The 12,310-nt window shown below is 46.8% G+C and overlaps 1 long non-coding RNA gene across 1 annotated transcript in view; it reads left to right on the top strand.

Moving 5' to 3' along the window:
• LOC110402762 overlaps positions 9,229 to 12,310 on the top strand; it is a 28,500-nt gene continuing 25,418 nt past the window's right edge. Inside the window, exon 1 of the long non-coding RNA XR_002441289.1 lies at positions 9,229 to 10,233. This is a non-coding gene — a long non-coding RNA (uncharacterized LOC110402762). The remainder of the gene's footprint in view (positions 10,234 to 12,310) is intronic.

The raw sequence follows: 12,310 nt of genomic DNA, 5'->3' as shown, positions 1-12,310 counted from the left end.
GGGAGCTGGGGTTCTTTAGCTTGGAGGAGACTGAGGGGTGACCTCATTAATGTTTATAAATATGTAAAGGATGTGTGTCAGGAGGATGGAGCTAGGCTCTTCTCAGTGACATCCAATGATAGGACAACGGGCAACGGGTGCAAGCTGGAACATACGTGGTTCCACATAAATAGGAGACAAAACTTCTTTGTGGTGAGGGTAACAGAGCTGGAACAGGCTGCCCAGAGAGGTTGTGGGGTCTCCTTCTCTGCAGACATTCGAAACCTGCCTGGACACAGGCAGCCTTATCCTGATTCTTGGTCACTGTGTTGCCTTCAGCATCCAATAAGGGATGGAGATTCTTCCTAGTCCTCCTTTTACTGTTGATGTATTTATAGAAACATTTATTGTTGTTCTTCACCTTAGTGGCCAAGTTCAGTTCTAGCTGGGCTTTGGCTTTTCTAATTTTCTCCCTGGACAGCTTCACTAGGTACTTGTAATCGTCATAAGTTGCTTGCCCCCTCTTCCAAAGACCATAAACTTTCCTTTTGTTCCTGAGTTCCAGTTTAAGGTCTCTGTTCAGCCAGACCGGTCTTCTACCCTGACGGCTCGTCTTCCATGACTTGGGGATGGCCAGCTCCTGCACCATTAAAATAACTTCCTTAAAGTATTCCCAGCCGCCCTGGGCTCCTGTGCCCTGCAGAACTACCTCCCAGGGGATTCTCTCAACCATGCTCCGAAAGAGGCCAAAGTCTGCCCTTTGGAAGTCCAAGGTTGCAGTTTTGCTGACTCCCCTCTGAGGTTCAACAAAGATTGAGAAGTCTATTATTTCATGATCACTTTGCCCCAGATGGCCTCCAACCTTTACATCCCCCACAAGGCCTTCTCTGTTAACAAGCAGCAGGTCCAGTATTTTGCTTCCCCTTGTTGGGTGAGAAAAGGGACGGAGGCGAAGATAGCTGGATGCTTCACATCATGGCCAGGGGTCCTCGTGGAACAAATGCATCCCCCACCACAAAAAAACCACGGCAGCTGCAAGTGTGCAGGCATGAGTAGACAACCATGTAGATTGCTTAGAGGTTAAAATCATTTCAAGACTTTGGCAGGAGCTTGTGATATGGAAGAGAATCAAGCTTGAGGATTCCACGGTCTAGCTTCTGTTAAAGAGGTGCAAACAAAAGCTAAACAGAGCTCGTGCAAGATCTGATTCACAGCCTCCTGCTCCTACTTTGTACCTCCAAGGCATTTGTTTTTATAATCCATTAGGAGATGGGATCGGGGCCATTCACCATCTTTTCTGTGATGCCTGCAACTGAATCACAACAGTGGTCTGTAACACTGGAAAAAAAGGTCAACATTTGTGCCCTGTGCCCTGGGAAGGTCAGTTTTCCAATGTCTACAGAAGTCTGTGAAACTCTGAGGTTCCCCACTTCCTTATCAAAAGCTGGGACAGTGTGTAACGGCGATGGAAGCGGCTGGAGAACCCAGCTCTTGTCAGGCCTCAGTACAAAACTGGCTGAAGACCCAAGCCATTTCAGTACAGCCTATGATGCTCTTGCCACTCTGTTTGCTGGAAACTTCTTCAGAAGAGACCCTATAAGCAGGATGGAGCAGGATAGCACCTTTCTGAATGGACAGATTTCTGTCACTGTTCTTGTTCACCAAAACCTTGCTCAGCGGGAGAGACTTCAACAGCAGCAACTGATTTATTAAAGCTACACTTTGCATTGGCCAGCGTGTTTTTTAACATGGTGAAGAAGGAGGCATGAATAGAAGGGGCTTTTTGCCTTTTCCTCTTATCACATGGAAGTGCCTGATCAATGTGAAAGACAGAAATCATATTTTGACAAGACAAGGCAGCCATGAGCGGGCAGCGGGGCTGTGCTCATTGAATGGGCCGGTGTCACTCGGAGCTGGCTGCAGGAGAGAGCCTTTCTCCAGAATTATTCAGAGCTGTCAGCTAGAAGCCAGCCTAGGGTGAGATGAGACGGCAGCATCCATTTCGCTGTAGTTTAGACCGAGGTCAAATTAGGGGTATAATAATTCTCACTGTGGCTCAGACAATCGCAGCTCCTTTGGTGTGTCGAGACCTTCAACTTCAGCATCTCCTCGTGCTGTCTTGTCCAAAAACTTTGGCAGAATAACTGTCAAGGGCCTCTCCACACTGCAGTATGGATACTACCAGTTGCCAAAGTCTGTCTGCATGAGAATACTTGACAGTTCGCATCCCACTTTTCTTGTTTTGGAGCCTTCGAATCTGGTTTCAGGAAGACACGTTACATGGTCAGAAATCACACTCAGCGAGTTTTGTGGCTCAGCTGTCAAAGGCTGCGCTCAGAACACAGCACTCCATCCATGCAGCTTCCTGGGAAGCAATCATCATAAAAATACATATGGAGAGAACACAGGAAAAGTAAACAGGAGTGTTATGCGGAGCTGGCGGGGAAGAGCTGCGCTCTGAGGGAGGCAGCTGGCTTCATTTTTATCTTGGTTTTCAAAACTAAGTCCTGTTTCTAAGTTTACCATGCATAGAGAAGGGCTGAAGTCGAAGTGGCTTTTCCCTCTCTAACTGCTTTTGCCACAAAAGTTTCCACTGGCAGAAAAATATTCCACTCAGCAGCCTGCCCTGCAGCCCCGTGGGGAGCAGCAGCCCCACTGCAGCCCGCAGCTGGACGGGGCTCTGAGCTCTGATGGAGCTGTGGTGTCCCTGCTCAGTGCAGGGGGCTTGGGCCAAGTGACCTTTAAGAGTCCCTTCCACCTCATCCAATTTTATGATTCTAAGTGTCTTATGGAATGGTACTGTAGGCTTTTCAACTTGTTTTACTCCTAGGGATTATCTGTACCTTTGGGATTATGTTATGCCCGTGGCACGTAAATCTTCATGGTTATTAACGGTTTCAGATGCCCACATGGGAATATTAAGGTATTCCACTTATTTTTGAGCTATTGAAATAGTTTAACTGGGCATTCAGATTACAAGATAAACAGGATTTGCTTTCTAATAGCTTCATTGTCAGTTGTTTTAGCAGTGAGGGTGCTCGAATTGCCCAAAGGCTCCAATTAGAGAGAAAGAAATAACCTTTTGTCCAGGGCTGTTGAGTTTGTGTCTGAGCTGCTACTCGCTCTCCAGCTAAGTCTGCTTTGATGCTTTTCCTCGTGGATGGTCCCAGTGCAGGTAAACAGCCCACACGAGCAGCAAAAAGCTGAACTCTGGAGAGCTCTGCAGGTCCCAGCCCCAACCCCAGCCCTTGGAGAGGTTTCCAACCGCTCGCCGAAGACAGAAGGATGCTTTGTGGCTGGGGGATGCCATACTGATTCCTGGTTAGTTTGCCAGACCTTCTGTAGTCCTTGGCTATGTGCAGAAATGGTGAATAAGCTCATTGTTGCCTCCTTCACAAGCACCAGGCCAAGTGCTTTTACAGCATGATGCTGCTGCCACGCATGGGCAGGGTCACGAGGAGGCAGGGTGACCCAGAGGCAGGGACACCTGAAGGGCAGGGATACCTGAAGGGCAGGGATACCTGAAGGGCAGGGATACCTGAAGGGCAGGGATACCTGAAGGGCAGGGATACCTGAAGGGCAGGGACACCTGAAGGGCAGGGATACCTGAAGGGCAGGGACACTCGGAGGCAGGCTCACACCTGAGGATGGGAGCACAGGGGATGTTCTGTTCCAGTGGGTGTCCTACTGGTTTCCCTCCAGAGGTGGGCTAGCATCAGTCCTGCAGGAGGAGAGCAGGAACACTGAAACAGCACAAGCATTTCTTTTCCTTTTGGCGCTCATGCAGATCCCACCATGGCTAAGAATAGCCGTTACGCCTGCAGAGAGAGGTCAGGACAGATCCCTTGGTAGCTGCATGGCTTAAATGACAGTTTGCCCATTTCCTGGTAGCAGCTTCTCAGATCAGTGAAATATTTGGAAGCGCAAGAAGTGCTGTTTTAAAGGAGCCCCTCTGAGTCACCCCCAGATTTCACGTCCCTGCTGCTCAGGGTTTCTGGAAACAAACAGGGAGTATTTTTCTCCTAATGTTTTTGACTTCACGTGCCAGGAAGTGACAGGAAAGATTGAGCACATTTCTGCAATTTCTTTTTTTTTTTAATCTCATCAAGACTTTGCCTATAACGGGGAGATGACTCAGGATGTGGGGAAATACTGCTCTCCAGCCCCCTCCATGCAGCATACTGGAGCCAAGCGCAGTGCCAGTGTTTTGCTGGTGATTGCGTGAGCTCCAAGAAGCTGCGGACGCGGCCAGAACCCCCAGCCCTGCCAGCACCACTTGTGATCCTGACCTTATGTTCCAGTTGGAGGGTGAAAGGGCCTATTTTTTCCTTTCTGTTAATTTCAAGGAGATAAATATAGCCAGTGGAGTGACCTCTTAGTCCCATGGAAATCTTTAAGTTTAAAGCTGAGAATGTGAATTTTAACAGTAACTCTTACTCTACTTATACGCTGGTCATGGTTTTGCTATGCTTGAGGTGATGTTGTGTGACTCCAAGTACAGCTAATTAGCACTAGGTCAGCTGTCTTTGCAGAACAATTGCAGAAGCCTTAATTATCATTTTTAAAAAAAACTGTTTTCTGAAAAAAAAAAAAGTTCAAATGTGATTGAATCTAGTCTTTAATTAGGTTGCCCAAATATATATTTTTGCTTAAACAGCTACCTAGCTAATTCTGGCCCCGCTGAACTCACTTTACCCTGACACCGATCTAAATCCCACCAGGTCAGAACGATGCCTGGGAAGAGGGATGGAGCTGACTCCAGGGCTGCAGATGCAGAAAGGAATTACGGAGGGAGGGTGTCCAAAAGAGCAAGCGGATCCTGTGCTGTTTCTCCTAAGGTGATGGAGTGTCCCCAGGGAGGACTGCTGTCAGGAACGCGTTTGTCAGAGAGGAGGTGAACCTTGGGCAGGGAGCGGCTTTCGCAGTGAAGCAGGTGACCTCACCTTTTCACTTCCAGCAGCCTAGAAGGAGCGTTTTTCTGTGCTTTCATGAAATCTATAAAATATATTACATGGAGGGGCCACACAAGCAGCCAGGCTGCAAGGAAGGTTTCAAAGAACCAGATCCTTCAGAAGGTTTGACAGCAGTAGAGGGTGGAAACAAAGCTCCACTGTGCGGGTCCATGGTGCAGTGTTTATTTTTTTCCCTTTATGATGAGTTCAGATTGCATTTTTAAATAATTGCAGAACTGATGTGGGTACAGTTTCTCAGGACCACTTTCTTCAGCAGAAGAAAAATAAATGTGCGCTCTTTCTCATTGGTGTCTATGGTACCCAGCCCAGCGTGGCTCTGATCTGGCCGTGCAGGTGCTGCTGCAGAGCAAATCAAATGAATGAAAACAGAGGCATGAGCCATGCTTTCATGAGCCAGAACGTGAGCCACAGGCAGCAAGGAGGGGCTGTCATCTATGAGAATGATCTTTCCCTTGACAACAGCTCTGAGGAGGACCTGAATGAGAAGTACTGACCAAAAATACTCCATGATATAAAACTGGCTTGAAACTGAGACCCATCCAAAGCTTTTTATTTTCCCTGTGGTGACTGCAGAATTAATAGGACGTGCTCATTAGTCTCCAGGAGGGTACTATAATGTATAATAATGCATGTGACAGCATCCCGAGGTAACTTCATGACCCTGAGTTCCCAATTCTCCCATACTTGGCTTTAATCCTCTCCAATTTCTGCCTTCTGCCACCCATACTATCAGCTAGACACGTGGGATGATGGAAATATTACTTGGACATTAGTTTATGAAAAAATACAGAAAATTGAACTGCAAACTAGACAGCTCTTTAGGAAGGACTTAATTAAGAGTCAGAGAAGAAGTGGAGCACACTGGATTCTTGGAGAGTCGAGATTTTTCCCTCTTCTTAGTCAAAAAGAATGTGAAAGCATGCTCTTACGCTGCTTACAAGTGTTGGCAACTCCTTCCAAGAAAGCTACAATGGTGTTTTCAAGAGTAGAAAGGCAAAATGAAACCAGTAAAGATGACCAGATAGGAGAATAGTTGGGGTTGGAGAACTCTACAGGAAGCACTGGAGAAGCAGGATCAGGTGGAGCACGTTGTCCAGGACCATGTCCAGACAGTGCACGAATACCCCCGCAGATGTAGACTCTACAAACCTCTGCTTTTCATCTGGTATTTCTTGGTAGGACAAGATTGACGTGTTGACGCCATTGAGTTTTACCCATGGTGACGTTCTCAGTTTGGCACTTGAAGAACAGTTCTGGCCTTTGACAGCCTTTCCCCCAGGGGTAAGTCCAAGTGAACCTGCATTGCTGCTGGCCTGTCTTGTCAAGGAAGGGCAAATGTTCACTTACATCATGCCAGATTTTCTCTGCTCATTATTTGATTGATATTTTGCAATAGTTTTAGCGGTTTTTTCTAAAATGGGAACTGTAACTATCTTTCAGTTGCACTGAAGTGCATGGCTTTTGCTTTCAGCACAGAGTTACTGCTAGTCCATGTAAGCGTGAAGGCAGCTTCACTACTGAATGGCAGCTTGCTGCCCCTCTGGGTAGCTGCTGCTGATCATGTGGGGGGGGGCTTGTCAGGCTGCTGTGCCTGTAGCAGCACCTCAGAGCCACTGTTGTCAGAGAGCACAGTGATATCTTGAAGCTTTAGATTTAATTTATGACACTGCAAGAGCCCTGATCATAATCTTTTATATCAGAGGGAAGCGCAACGTGTATTGGCTAGATCATCTGAAATAATTGTACTTGCAAGCCAAAGTCTGTGTCTGTTTCACCCTGGCAAAAGCAAGAGCACTTGACCTGAATTTGGATTCACCCAAAGCTGCTGCAAAGGACTCAGCCCAGATGTATGTGATCCTGCAGCCGGACACAGGAAGCCCCTGGTCTCCTCCTAAGGACCGGTGTTTTGTTTGCAGCGAGAATAAGGAGATTTGGGGAGCTGGATTTTTTGTCGTTGCATGGAGCTGCCAGCACAGCCCTAGCATACGTTGGGAAAGTGCAGAGATGCATGGGAAGAGACCACAGAAACCAGAACTGCTCAGGGACCCTTGTCTGAGAAGGTAATGGGGGCTGCTGGCTCTTCCCAGGTTGAGCCCATGAAGGGGCTGCGCAGCTTAAGAAATGCCTACTGAGACACCATCAAGCATGGGCAGTGACGTGGAGGAGCACAAGACTCTTTGTAAGGCTCTCAAAAAGAAGGCTGGTGCTAGACTGCAGATAGCTGGTCAGGCAAAACCTGAAGCAAATGCCCTCTTGCATGCAGTGTCCTGTTACCTGCAAGGAGGGACAATGTCTCCATCCATCCCCTTATGAGACATGACTGCAGGGTGAAGGATGCTCCTGGTGAAGGAGGTTGGACCAGCTGGGTGCTGCTTGCTTTGCTTTGAGGCTTTCACACAAGGAGCCTGGATGAGAAAGAACGAAGGGAGCCTGGAAGCTCAGCTTGTATTAATTGTGCATGGATTCCTGTGTTTGGGCTGGCATTTCTATTTATTGTGGACTTTAATTTCTCTGGGAAGAAAAACATTTGTTTCTGAGATAGCTTTGAATAGTATTTTATCTCCTGTGTGGTTGTTTTTTCTTTTACATAGGAGAGAGTTGTGTTCTCATAAATGACAAGCCCTGTTATAAACAGAGATTGAAGTTCCATATGTTATAGAATACTCACCCTGCTCTAAGCCTTCAGCTACGATACACAGCGAGCATGATATGCAGTTCCTGCTAGACTGCTAGCAGAAATGCTCATTTGAGTCATCACAAAACCAAGCCTTGAGCAAAGGCTGGAGGGTTTGGTTCCTAAGTGGAAGGACCCTGTCTTCCAGCTGGGCGTCACAAGGTACGCCTTCACAGAGTAGATTAGCACTCCTGTGTCTTGCAGATCCAGCTTCTGAGGAGTCTTATCTTTGAACCAGGCTCCACAGAAAACCACAATGACTAAACAGACAAAGAAGGAAAACACATGACCATTCATGGAGAAAAAGATCTAAGTCAGCTGACAGCTATGCAGGCCTTTCAGAAGGACTCTTTGGCAAGGTAAATTCAAAGCCATGACCTGCTTGGAAGTGGTTCTCCCTGTGGAATTATGGACTGGGCCAAATAGTTGCAGACCAAAACCCTATCATTAATGTAAATATATCCCTTTCCTTTGATGGGGAAAGGTTTAGGTGCTGAACCTAGTTTTAAGAGATCTTCGATCCTTTCATGGAAAAAGAAAATTCACCCATGGAACTGGGCTTGTTCAGCTTTTTTGTTCTAGCCAAATTCTGAGCCAGTGGTATTCTTGAAAAGCCTTTTTCTTTCTTCCTCTGCATTAAAAACTGAATGTACAAATTCTTTCTAAAAATACTTGGTATTTCCAAATACATTAGCTAACTTCATCATTAACAGTTGAAAACTATTGAGCAGTGTCCTTGTCTGGTGCAACCACTTGCCCCTTGCAATTTAAGTCTGTTGACTGTAGATGGATGCCACAGGTTCTTTTAAAAAACACAGCGTGCTCTGATATCTTAAAAGTTCAAACAGGATTTGTCTTCCAGAGAAAGATACTAAACACCAAATGTACCGGCTTGGGGTGTACCAAAGTAGATCTGTACAAAAAAAAAATGCTACTTGCTTCTATGACAACATTAGAGACATACAACAACTACCGCACTGCACATCCCACACATTGGAGAGATGAAACTGCCTGCTATCCCAAAGTGGCCATAGAAATTTCCCTGGGACTTAAAAGCTTAATGTGCCTTGCTCGTGTGCCTGCATGACTAAGGTGTATTGAGAGTGCTGGGGAACTGGGGAATTGAGCCCACCCCAACTTCTGCAGCAGAAGGATGTCCACCACTATGACTGTCAATAGGGAATCTTGAGTTGACAGTAGCTCTGGTGCCTCCAGCCTAAATTTTAAGAGCCCTCAGCACAAGGAGGCTGGGAGAAATGACCTGACAGCTAAGGAAGGCTGCGAGCAGCCCTGTTGTGTGCTGTGCTAGTTATATGGAGGAGACAACCTCCCGTTCTGATGAGAATATTATTTATCAATGAGCTGGTGTTACAACATTTAAATATTACCTCTACCAAGTATGATCACAGAACCAAAGTCCAACTGCTTAACTTCCACCCCTGGAATGCAGGGTCAGGAGTTTCATGCTTTTTCCTTTTTCCCCGTCAGGTTGCTTTGAAGAAAATATGGCTCGCTTTAACTTTGCATACTGTAAAAACAGTGTAAGGGTGAGAAGAACACAGGATAGATAGGACTTCTGTGCCCACCAAAGCTATGTTTTAAGCTTGTCTTTGTGCAAAAACTATCTGCAATTTTCTGATCTCATCAGGTGACCTCAACGTCAGACCAAGGACACATAATGTCATTTCTGCCTCTACCACATGGGCCGCTGACCTCCCGCATCCACCAGCCTTCTTAGGGCTTCCCCACCTTCAGGGCCCTGTAGCAGGAGGAGCTATCTGAGATGGAAGATACGGAGATGAGCTTCTCAGGCTGCCCAGACCAAGAAATCTTGCAGGAGTGCCACAGCAAGCTGGACTCAAGCTGCTGCAGGGCTTATTCCGGCTTGGCCTATGCTCCCCCTGCCTGCAGGCCCAGGGCCTACTATGAAGCTTAGGCCGCTCGTGGCAGGCCCGGGCTTCACAATTCTTAGTTCAGGGCTTGAGATGGCCATCAGGGAACAGCAGGGACAGGCATGAGGCAGGAACTGAGAGTGCCTGTGCTGACCTGTTGCACGTGAGTGAGGTGATAGGGCTGAGTGGCCACAGCAGCAGGTTCTAACAGCCCTGTGGTCATTCAGAGTGGCAGGTCATGGCCGAGATCAATGCAGGAAGGACAGACAGCATGTCAGGAGCAGCAGGGACTGAGCACAAGCCATGGCATAGCAATCAGCTGTGGCTTGGGGACTCAGGCCTGAGTCAAAGCAGGGCTATTGGCAGATAGAACGCAGCCCAGGTGAGACTTGCTAGGGCAAGCAAGCTCCATTAATGCTGCCAGGGCCCTGCTAATTGCTTGATCCCACCTGCGGAGAAGTGGAGGTGTAACTCCCAAGTATAACTAGACTTCCAATCAATATGTATTCTCCCAGAAAATTGTCAGGAGGAATGAAGGATGGAGTCCCATGAGTAAGAAGTAGGGTGTCTTCGTGCCTCGGAGCTGCCTTGCTGCTTCAAAGACTGCATACCGTCTGCTGCCCTGAAGGTGACTGCATGCAGCTTGGTCGGGCTGGCGTCTCATTATCCCTCTGCTGCAGGCTTCCAGCAGCTCCCCAAGCAGGGAGTTTTGAAGGTAATGTGCTTAATCAGTTTTCTGCTTAGTCTGTGTAGTGAAGTGGAGGGTTAGTTTGCTGTCACTGTTTGTCTTCTTAGTTTTCGACCTCAGCCTCCACTTGAAGCAGCAGGAGCAGTGGAAGAAGCTACCTTATTAATGGCAGCTCATAATTGTGAGCCTGGCAGCTGGTGGATGGGCAAAGATGAAATCATTTGTGTTCCTGTCTGCACAAGACTAAAAGCAATGCAGAGGAGGCAGCTTTAATTAAAACCAACTGCCATAGATCATAAAGCAGTCTTATCAACTTGCAGGCACAGCATACCACGCTCCAGAGAGTGCCAGGCTGTGGGAAATGCAGTTGTAATAACTGAGTGCAGGCAAGGAGCATTGGAACTGCAGAGCAAATGCCTCAGCCCACTTCTTGCTTCCTCTGGTCACAAAGAACACGTGGGAGCTGTGGTTGTACTGAAAGATGGCATCCAGTAGCGTAAGCCACTACATTTAAATCACTTTTTTAAAAGGTGAAGTAGCACATGTAAAGCCACGCTTCTGGCCTTCTCTGTGCTTCATTCTAAGCCAGACCAAAAGTCTCCATTCTGCTGCTGGCTGTGGGTTGGCATTCTTGGGGTATGACTGATGCTCAGCCTTTGCTTTTGGTTGGGGAACTGATCTTGCTGCAAACAGCTAGATGTATTATTCAGTAACGCCTCCTGCAGAAGTCGCAGCCCAGCCTTTCCCAGACTGCTTGGAGTGAAGCATTTCAGCGCAGTGTGGCTGTGTAGGGGTTGAAAGGCTTGTGTGAAACTTCTGTTAGTTACGTGCAAAGAAACACATGAAAGTCCTAATCCGCAAGAGACTACGGAATTACTAAATCTACTACCTCCGAGAATCCAAAAGTCTTGAGTCAGGCCTCAGTCACAGCATTTTTTTTTTCTTTTCTTTTCTTTTTTTTTTTTTTAAATACAAAGAAACCTCAGGGTCTTTATTTGCTCACTGGCTTCTGAACATTGAGTTCTTGTTCTCAAACATCCAGGCCCTCATAGTTGTGGAAAGAAATCTATTTCTAAATGAAAAGACAGATTCTCTTGCAGCAGCAGCCTTATAGAAGCCTAACTCCAAGTTCTGTAATTTCTGTGTATGTCTGTGTGTGTGGACTGAATGCTCCTACAGTCCAGTGCTACCTAACATGTACCTTCTCCATTTGGACTTCTGTGCAGTACAGGTTGTAAGTGACGACACTAGGAACTGAGAGCTGGTTTTCAAATCTTCTCAAATGGAGCTTCCCAAACCAAGTAAGCATGTCCAATGGGAAGGCTGCGTGACTATCTTTGAGTGTTGGCCATGACAAGGGATGTTTCATGCCAGGTCTTGCACAGAACTATGCCCTCTGCAGGTGCTGAGAGGCTGTCAAAGCATGGAGGTGTCCTGCTTTTCTCTTGGGGTGACACAAAGTGCTTATCTTAATTCTAGGTCTGAACTGCTGCCAGGCAGCATATTCCATATGTGTACATCAGTCAGAGACTCAGGTGAGGAAATCACAGCCAAAGGTACATTCTGTTTGGGGTTTGGAAATTTGCTGCTGCCATGGTCTGCTCCTCCCTGAATCGGGCATGGTCAATAGTTAGCATGGGATCCAGAGGCAGGGTGGGTTTGGTGCTTCTGTTCCCAGCAGAGTAACAGTTCATCTCTCCATTTTGGATAGCCAGCAAGTTATATGGCTTTTATTCAGGCCTTTTAAAATATATTTGTACCTCTAGGTTTGATGTGCAAAGTGTTCTGTGCACATATGTTTTTATTTTCTCTTTGCAAACTCCTTGTGGCTTTGACCTTTGAAGGACTGTGAAATGAATCTATATTTATAAGAGTGCTGGGCTGATGCGGAGACACCTGGGTTTTGCTGCTTTGCTTAGGGATCCTCAGCAAGTTGCTTAGTTGTTTTGACCTTCCTGTCTTCCTTGGGTTGAACAGTTGGTGAACTTTAACAATAATGCTGTAAGAAACTCAGTAGTACTGTAAACTGTGAATGAAAAATCGGTATTACTTAGTGATGGTAGATTATTAGCATAGTGAGAATGTGTCCTGCAAACTTAATGCA

This window comes from Numida meleagris, chromosome 7 (genome assembly GCF_002078875.1).
Source record: "Numida meleagris isolate 19003 breed g44 Domestic line chromosome 7, NumMel1.0, whole genome shotgun sequence".
Taxonomy (NCBI): Eukaryota; Metazoa; Chordata; class Aves; order Galliformes; family Numididae; genus Numida; species Numida meleagris.
This window is presented reverse-complemented; position numbering and strand designations above follow the sequence as displayed.